At 35.5% G+C, this 6,915-nt stretch overlaps 1 protein-coding gene across 2 annotated transcripts in view; it reads right to left on the bottom strand.

Annotated features, from left to right (window-relative positions):
- LOC111087225 overlaps window positions 1-6,915 on the bottom strand; it is a 53,099-nt gene that overhangs the window by 19,522 nt on the left and 26,662 nt on the right. Inside the window, exon 1 of one of the 2 annotated variants that reach the window (XM_022393162.1) lies at window positions 1,457-1,509. The exons of the other annotated variant lie outside the window; for it this stretch is intronic. The gene's annotated coding sequence lies outside the window, so the exon portion shown is untranslated. Of the gene's footprint in view, window positions 1-1,456; window positions 1,510-6,915 lie in introns of those variants that run through there. 2 annotated transcript variants of the gene reach the window in all.

Genomic DNA, 6,915 nt, shown 5'->3' with positions numbered 1-6,915 from the left:
CCCTCGTGTAGCTTTGCGCGAAATCCATAACAAACAAACAGCGTTTTTAATTATATTCATTATTGTAACAAATTACTTAACAGCACGTGAATCTGATGCTTCAATTTCATTGGTGAATCATAAAGACCACAAGATAAATTGTTAAAGTCACATATAATCTGTAGGGTTGAAACTATAGCATTTATAGATATATATATCTTGCATATTGATGTGACTTTTACCAATACGGTTCTATAACACTGATGACATAGAATTATAAATGTCTTGTTCTGACCTGTCTCTTAACCTGGATTGAAGAAAAACTGGTTCTCTTCACAACTGAAACCTTTCAACACTTATCCATTCTATAACTTTGAACGTTTTTTTTCTTTTTGTAACTCCTTAGAGGAAACTCCTTGTTTAAGTAACTTCGCTGTTCTTATTTATTTCAAAAATGAAAATTTGTGTTCCGGGTTTCAAATCCACTTAATTGTTTTAAGCAGAGAAAAAAAATGATGTACTTCTTATGTTTGTCTGTGCTACCTCGAGACAAGTCTGTGGACAACGTTATGGACTGTGCTACCTCGAGACAAGTCTGTGGACAACGTTATGGGCTGTGCTGCCTCGAGACAAGTCTGTGGACAACGTTATGGGCTGTGCTGCCTCGAGACAAGTCTGTGGACAACGTTATGGACTGTGCTGCCTCGAGACAAGTCTGTGGACAACGTTGTGGACTGTGCAGCCTCGGGACAAGTCTGTGGACAACGTTATGGACTGTGCTACCTCGGGCAGCACAGTCCATAACGTTGTCCACAGACTTGTCCTCAGGACGTGTTTGCGGACGAAGTTTTAGTCGCTGTTGTGTACTAACAAGAAGTTTGTTTTGCCGCAAAGTTGCCAAGTGGCTCGAACCACAAATTATAGAATTATAAGTCCTAAATCTTACCGCTGAACCATAAAGAATTATGTGCACGAAACGTTCTCTTCAGATTTGTTTCAAACTACTGTTGTCCACTAAATAACTTCATAAGCACGTCAACTAAAACCAGTACTATCTTATCAAGGACCAAATGTGTTGGGAATCCTTATCAAACAACTCTAAATCACACATACCCTAACTCAGAGAAAGTAGGGCTAAACTAATTGTTACTTTTAAAGTCATTCAGTAAGGTTTGCTTAATATTGCAACGGTCAAAGTGACCATAACTCAACTTTAACCATTTTATTGCTATTATTATTATTATTATTACTTTGCTTTCGAAATATCCCCAAAAGAAAACACAATAAAAGGGTAGAAAGACGTTTTTGTTATTTTCCGCGTTTGTCCTACATTTCTGCCATTCAAAACGATACTCTTTCTTATCACTAGAAGTATACGTCAAGTAAGAAAACACTGTGGATCTCTATGGTCTCTCTCTCTCTCTCTTTTTTTTTACTTTCATGGGAAGTACATAATAACTTGAACATTACTACTTACTTAAGAAAAACATATGGTAGACTCGTATCACAACATACAGATGCGGGCGTTGTTCTTTTTTTTTATATATACTTTTCAGTTGATACAGAACCGAAGAATCCGACGATTTCAAAACAGAATAAGACATAACGTTTGAACACTAAACAAATGGAGTAGCCTGAATTTGAGGAATGGATTGAGACTGACATAATGCCACAAAGACATGCGGGCTGTTACAATCAACCAAGGGACTCGTCACTTGGTGAGAAGTGGCTTGATAAAATTCGATATCAGGAGGATAAACACTCCAGCATATCAAACAGGCGCCAATCGCCTGCTTTGTTTTCCTTATTCCTCATCCGCCTTTTGTGATAGTAACTGTTATTTCGTTATTTCAGTATATGTATAGAGAATGTACACCCTTCGAGTAGATAAGGAAACACTCATTCACAACAGCTTCATACATGTTCTACCCACAAACACAGCGATAAACGTCCCCATATTTTTGGTGTGAACTACGGAACCTTCGATTCACAGTCTAATATGCCAACCACTTGAGGGCGCTAGGACCGGGGAATGTTTTAATTATACATAATTATATTAAATCAACTTTAAAGCTTGGAAAGACTCGTTCATTTAAATATTTTGCTTTGTATAATAGTGACCTAAAATGTAATTTTAAACAGATTTTATGCATCAACTCACATGACTTGCAGGTAAGCGAACAAAATCTACAAACAGTGTTACATAAATACTTCAGGTTTATGCTTTATCAGATAGAGATCTAAAACAACCAGTTTATTACTCAAATAATGTGACAGTGATTTACGTTTCACGTAGGTGCTTTTTGCTAGTAAAATGTTATAGGGTAAACAAATTCTAATGAGAATATATTTCATATTAAATTGCGTATATACGTAGATTTAAAACCGTGCTTACAAAACCAAACCTGCTTTGCATTTTCAAAGAATACATAATTCAGAGGAGGACCTTATTCTTCTTTTACTCAGTTCCTGTTCCCGATTCTCTAATTTTGAAGCTTCTTACTATATGAAATATAAATTATGTAAATTATAAATTGTTTGTATTTATTCTAATAAACAATACAGACGTTTGTTGGTGGAAACTGCAATTCACAATAAGCAAATATTGTAAATACGTTTGGTTTAGTTGTTGCTTAGCCCAATGCTGAACGATGGGTTATCTGTGCTCTACCCACCACGGGTATCGAAACTCAATTTTTAGCATTGTAACCCTGTGCCACTGGGGAGCGTAAATAAGTAAGAAAGTTCTTCTCTCTCTTCTTTTTTTTTTTTCGTTTTCACGTATGTCAGTAGGTGTCGTGGTTCAAGTCCCTTCTTTGACAACGTCATTAAAAGTGACTGATATCACATATTTTAGCACAGAAACCTAACACCAGTTTCCTGTAAAGGCAGAATGACGGCTTAGTTTCTCACTACAATTTTAGTCATTAACTGGGTCTCGATTAATCCCAGTAGCAGTAAAGCTGAAGTAATTTCGTTCTGAAATGTAGTGACTGCGATTCACAGAGGTCTTAGTCACGTTATAAGTGTGACCCAACTCAGAATGAGGTCCTGAGGAATGACTCCCAAACATAAACAACGAAAGATTTAGGAGAATGGAAGGGAAGATGAAGAAATGTATTTCATAAGTTCAGTATGTTTACTGACCTTTTTTTTTTTCTAAATGTGGTATCAGGTGGGAAGTCTTGAAATGATGACTTGAATATCTTCCTATAAATAATGACCTGCCTTCTATAATATAAATAAATTACAACGATCATTAAATATTCGAACAAAAAATGAAAAAAAAAACCTCATCATCTTATTAGCCCTTTGATTTAACTCCGATAAGATATGTCAATTATTTTAGCACGAGTAATTTTAGTTGTTAATTTTCAAATTCAACAGAAATAATTCAAAATTTTCAAGGCTTTTCAAAGTTTTCCAACTGCGCAGAAGCGGCATATTCTTCAATTACTTCTGCCTACTAGCTTTGCTACCGTATAAAAAAAAGGCGGTTTTCTCTGTACGTTGTTTTCCAAAACAATCAGAGAAACACGGAATCCCTCAAGTCAACGTTCAGATCTCTATCTATCTGTCTTTGTAAACCACTGAATCGTTTTTAATGGTATGAAGATTTCGTATCCTTCCCTCTGTCTAGAAGCTATAAATAGAAAGACTGTGGTCAACTTATCTGCCACAAGCAGATAAACGACAGTGCCAGGGTAATTACAAGCTGGGCCTCCCACTTTCTTCTAATCACTGAACGGCGACGAGCGACTGGCACCGAGACATGACCCCATCGACTAAAGTTGGATTATTTTTCTGAAATTAATCGTTGTTTTTGATAGATAATCGATTGTGGATAACATAGTAAACAACTTCTCACAACATGCAAAACAATCTCTTTCAATATGTCACGAGTTTTATAATGTTAGATATATATGCATGTTGTACGTGTGTATATAAGTATAAAACAGGAGGTATGTTTTTTTGTTATCGTAGCAGAAATCTCAAACCTGTACATTTTGTCTAAAAACAAATCTGTTGATTAGCACTTTCGAATTCTTAATTAATATTCCATAGTTTCTCACATCATACACTTTAGTATATATGTGTGTATTAGTTGTGAATCTTTAATGTTAACATGGTCAAAAATCCTTACATTTGACATAACATACAAGAACAATATGATGTTGGCAAACAAATTTGGCATTATTGTGGAATCAGTGTGAAAATAAATCTTGTCTAGTCTTACTATATAGTATTCTATAGTCTACACCGTAAAATAAGGAAGACTTCCATACCAGGTCGCACTCGTATATTTCAGTAGTAAGGAAGAACACCTTCTTAAAGTACAATCTTAATCAGACTTTAACAAATAAAATTATCAAGTAGGAGGTCACTAACACTACTTCCTATCTTTGTCTGGATTGTTGCGCAGGGCAACAATTAGAAGTGCTTAAGAGAACGATTTGCAACAGAAGTAGCACTTGAATATAACTATGATACCACTCTTGAACAAGGATCCTTATACCTATATCGTAAACAACTGTATGAAAAATAACACATGGTTGTAACTAGGCTATCACTCTTGAAAAACATTTGTCATTAAACCATACTTTATTTGTGATTTTTCCCTTCAACAATACATGAACTTCACTGAATAAAAAATAACGTAGAAGCCTAATTTCTTCTTTGATTCGTTACTTCTGCTTCAACAGACTAGTTTCGCCGAATTCACGGCTCATCAGTTCTGCGAAGCAAATACATAAATAAAGTAGGCCTCAAAAGTATATTAGATGATAGTGGTAAGTAAAGGACTACCAATTAAAATCAAACACATTAGAGCAGAATCCTTACACCTAACCGCAAACAATCGCATGAAAAATAACACGTGGATGTAACTAAGATACAACACTTGAAAAACATTTGTACCATTAGACAAAAATCCTTACACTTAACCGTAAACAATCGCATGAAAAATAACACGTGGATGTAACTAAGATACAACACTTGAAAAACATTAGACAAGAATCCTTATACCTCACCGTACAGAATCGCATAAGAAAGAAAGTAAACCGTTTTGAAAGAATATTGATAAAAACAATACACGACAGTCTTCTCTAGATTTAAACGAAACGAAATATTTTCTAAGAAAGTGACTTATCCGATTGCAGCACAGAATTGACGAGGGAGAATTTAAAACGTAAGGTAGGCAAAACGAATACTATGTCAGTAGCAAGATTTACAACTAACATTTTACATCACCGTAGGCGAAACTCAGGGCCGGTGATAGCGGGGGGGCCGGGCCCCCTGAAATGTCGTCCCCCCCCAGGGAATACCATCCATTAATCTAATTTTAGACTTATTTTAGATCTTGTCTCATTAAAAGTCTCCAGTCAAAAAAAAAAAATCTGGAGCTAGTACTAGCAAAACTTAAAACTATTGTCTTTATAATAATAAGACAGTAGGTCTGCTGAAGCTATAACCCGAAATGCTGGATAATAAAGCTGCTATAACCCGAAATGCTGGATAATAAAGCTGCTATAACCCGAAATGCTGGATAATAAAGCTGCTATAACCCGAAATGCTGGATAATAAAGCTTAAGAAGTATTATTATACATTTGGCGTCATTAAAAAGATAAGGATAGTATCGATTCATACTGAAATACGAGACTTAATTTATGACTTGTGTGTTCTGGGTATAAAAAGCTCAACATAAATATGAATTTGGCTCGTTTATTTTATTGAGATACAGGAAAGGTTAGATTACGGCAACAACAGGAGGGTTTTTACTCCTCTAATGAGTTTATTATAAGATATACAACCTTATCTGGATATAGCGCAATGACTAGTTCTTAAGCATGCTCTTACTATCTGCTGACCTTTTATTAACACTTGAAATATGTATTGCACCAATCGCACCATAAGAACGCCCATTCACAATAACACTTGAAATGTGTAATGCACCAATCGCACCATAAGAATACCCATTAACAATAACACTTGAAATATGTATTATACCAATCGTACCATAAGAACACCCATTAACAATAACACTTGAAATATGTAATGCACCAATCGCACCATAAGAACACCCATTAACAATAACACTTGAAATGTGTATTGTACCAATCGCACCATAAGAACATCCATTAACAATAACACTTGAAATATGTAATGCACCAATCGCACCATAAGAACACCCATTAACAATAACACTCATGTGTTGGCTTAATATACGACGCTGTTTCTTCAAACTCAAAACTCGAGAATATCAAATCAATTTCATTTACATCTGACCTACTTTAAAATTTAAAAACACGATCAGGTTTTTTTCCACATAAAGAAAGGACGAAATATGTCATTAAAGAAACAATAACTCAGTTTGGTTCAGTTATTTCCATACTTGAAAGGGTTTCTTCCAATTACAGCGTATATCACTAAATAATTACATTTTCATTTTTGTTGTTGTTAAACATAGACGTGCACTACGTGCTGTGGAACAACATCAACTCTCGTGCTTACAATTGAAATCTTTTGTATCCACATCATATAAGTTCAGCTACAGTTGTTTTACCAGTAATTAGTGCAGTTATTGAGAAGTCGGGTTGTATTACAGCTGCAGCGTTCTGCTTTATTTGTTATGTTCCAAAACCTGGTGTGTAACTAAATGGGTGTCCTATATGTATATTCTAATCCAATTACTTTGAAGCTCGCGCTTATGCATTTCACAAATTTAGGCCGTAGACACACAGGTGTAACAAAAAAAGTAACAGACAATCACATTTCCAGCTATTAAGTGCATATTGCGCATAAGACTCTAGATTAACTTTTCAGTTATCTTTAACCGAGGCCCGGCATGGCCAGGTGGTTAGGGCGCTCGACTCACAATCTGAGGGTCGCGGGTTCGAATCCCCGTCACACCAAACATGCTCGCCCTTTCAGCCATG

The sequence above is a fragment of the Limulus polyphemus genome, unplaced genomic scaffold (assembly GCF_000517525.1).
Source record: "Limulus polyphemus unplaced genomic scaffold, Limulus_polyphemus-2.1.2 Scaffold1898, whole genome shotgun sequence".
Taxonomy (NCBI): Eukaryota; Metazoa; Arthropoda; class Merostomata; order Xiphosura; family Limulidae; genus Limulus; species Limulus polyphemus.
The sequence above is the reverse complement of the archived record's forward strand: the minus strand, read 5'-3'. Positions and strand labels throughout refer to the sequence as shown.